At 59.8% G+C, this 2,696-nt stretch overlaps 1 pseudogene; it reads left to right on the top strand.

The window, feature by feature from the left end:
* The first annotated feature begins 255 nt into the window (after positions 1-255).
* Positions 256-2,505, top strand: LOC145718049 (histo-blood group ABO system transferase 2 pseudogene; annotated as a pseudogene).
* Positions 2,506-2,696: the final 191 nt, after the last annotated feature.

Here is a 2,696-nt window from a genome sequence, read left to right as displayed (position 1 = left end):
AGTGCTCCACTCCTGGCAGGTGAGGATAGGACCTGCAGGGGGTCGGTCAGGGGAGGCCACCTGTAGGGTTAGCCCGGGAGCTCAGCACAGGGGGAGTGTTCCTGAATCCAGCATGCTGACAGTGGGGGACGTTTCCAGGCTCCTAAGCCTCAGGCTCCTCTTTGTAAGATGGGGTGCTGATGGCTCCCATCTCTGGGAGCAGAAGTTAGGGAGGCCCCACAGGCAGACTCGCTCAGGACAGGCCTGCCCCCATGAAGAAGGTGCACACGTCCATGGCCCCCACCTCTGGGGTCCTGCCGCCAGCCTCCTCCTGCCCTGTCCCCTGTCCCTGTAGCTACATGGGCTTCCTGGAGCTGTTCTTGCAGATGGCGGAGAAACACTTCATGGTGGACACAGGGTCACCTACTATGTCTTCACCAGCCAGCCAGCTGCCGGGCCCTGTGTGCCGCTCCGGGAGGGCCAGAGGGTGGTGGTCCTCATGGTGGACACAGGGTCACCTACTACGTCTTTACTGACCAGCTGGCTGCCGGGCCCCGTGTGCCCCTCTGGGAGGGCCAGAGGGTGGTTGTCCTCGAGGTCCCCAGCGCCCCGCGCTGGCAGGATGTGTCCATGTGGTGCATGGTGATGATCAGCTGCTTCTGCGGGCAGCGCTTCCCCCATGAGGTGGTTGACCTGGTGTGCGTGCATGTGGGCATGAAGTTCGGCAACCACATGAGCATGGCGATCCCATCCCCCCTCTTCAGCACCCTGCACCCCGGTTTCTACCGGGCGGCCCATGAGGACTTCAGCTATGAGCACCGGCTGCCTTCCCAGGCCCACATCCCCAGGGACTAGGGTGACTTTTACTATATGGGGGCCCTTTTTGGGGGCTCAGTGGCGGAGGTTCACTGACTGACTTCAGCCTGTCACTGGGTGATAGTGGTCGACCAGGCCAATGGGATCAAGGTCTTGTGGCCCGATGAGAGCAACCTGAACAGGTACCTGCTGGACCACATGCCCACCAAGGTATTGGAGGACCTGTGGGACCCACAACTGCTGGGCTGCTCCCATCATGAAGAAACTGAGATTCAGGTTGTGCCCAAGAATCACCAGGACACCCGGAACTCATGAGGGGCTGTCCCCGGAGGGCCTGTGGGACCCGCAGATGCTGGGCTGTGCCCGTCATGAAGAATCTGAGATTTGGACAGTGTCCAGGAATCACCAGGACACCCAGAACTCATGAGGGGCTGTCCCTGGAGGACCTGTGGGCCCTGCAGCTGCTGGGCTGGCCCTGGGTCATGAAGAAGCTGAGATTCGTGGCTGTCCCAAAGAATCACCAGGACACCCGCAATGAATGAGGGGCTGCCCCCATCTCTATCAGGGGGTGTTGCTTGACTGGAGACATCAGAGCAGGTTCCTACTTCTGTCCCCTCGAGGGAGACTGAGGGAGCCCAGCACTGCCCGCACGGGCATGTCCAGCACCCCCACTGCACCTGCTCACAGGAGGCCCACCTGGGGGCACAAGTTCCTCTCTGTGGTTGCCACATTTTGATCACTTCTGGGTCATTTGCAGCTGTGAACGGCTCCAGTTTTACATCAGATGTTTTTCTATGTCAATGCTGAGCAACCATCTTTAAAAAGAACAATTGCGGGAAAAGGTTTTCTCCCTGGTTCTAAACAGACACCGCCTGGTGGGGCTGGGAGCAGCCCTGTAGCAGCCATGGAGCCAGAACGGGTCCTGGCTGGGTCTTCCCTCCCAGTCCCTGCACCTCGCCGTGGCCATGGGGCTTCAGGGTCAGGGGTGCACCGAGCCACCTCTCAGGCCCCCAGTGCCCTGACCACCAGCGGCCTTGGCCGTGGCCGCTAGCTTGGCCTCCAGGAGCATGGAGCCCTCTGGGTTATATATGGTTCCTGCCTTGGTTTTAAATGGCCATTTCTGTGCTGGTGTTCGTGAAATATGGGCACTCGCTCCGTCTGGATGCGCATCCCCTTGGGATTCCTCAGTGCCCACCAGTGGGTTTGCACTTGTGCTCTCTCTCTGGACTGTGTGCCTGCACTGTGTCTTAGCAAGCATTTACTGAGTGCCTACTGTGAGCTCAGTCACCAACAAGGGGCAGAGCATGAGAGCGAGAAGTAAGATACAGGATCCCTGCTCCTGGGCCCTCTTGGGACTTGCGATGGCCCCGTCCTCCTGACTCACTAATTTCCTACTGTGGTATAATAGACGTACAGCTGATACCGTTAAGCACGTTTCAGGGTACAATTCAGTGGCAATAAGTACATTCACTGTTCTGCACCTGCCACCTCCATCCATTGCCACAAGTTTGTCATCAACCCATGAGACCCTAACCCCCCATTTCCCCTCCCCAGCCCTGCACCCAGCAGCTCCTTCCACCTCTATGAATCGGAGTGCTCTCTGTCCCTCATGAGTGGGGTCCTCCCGTATTGGTCCTAGCTGCAGGCACTGCTGTCTGCTGATGCCCCCTCAGCCTGCCCGAGTGCACCTGCTGCTGGGGGAGCGCCTGCCCCCTCTCTGCAAAGGGCTCTCTCCTGCACCAGGTGCGCCTCCTCTCCTGCTAGTCCCTGCCAGCGTGCAGCCTGGGAGGGTGGCTACCCCGAGTTCCTCCAGCTGCTGGGGGAGTACCTGCCCCCTCCTCTCTGCCTGAGGCCTCTCTCCTGCACCAGGTGCACCTCCTCTCCTGCTAGTCCCTGCCAGC

This window comes from Leptonychotes weddellii, unplaced genomic scaffold (assembly GCF_054177405.1).
Source record: "Leptonychotes weddellii isolate Sample4059 unplaced genomic scaffold, ASM5417740v2 HiC_scaffold_10375, whole genome shotgun sequence".
NCBI lineage: Eukaryota > Metazoa > Chordata > Mammalia > Carnivora > Phocidae > Leptonychotes > Leptonychotes weddellii.
Note: the sequence above shows the minus strand (reverse complement) of the source record. Positions and strands in the feature narration are given on the sequence as shown.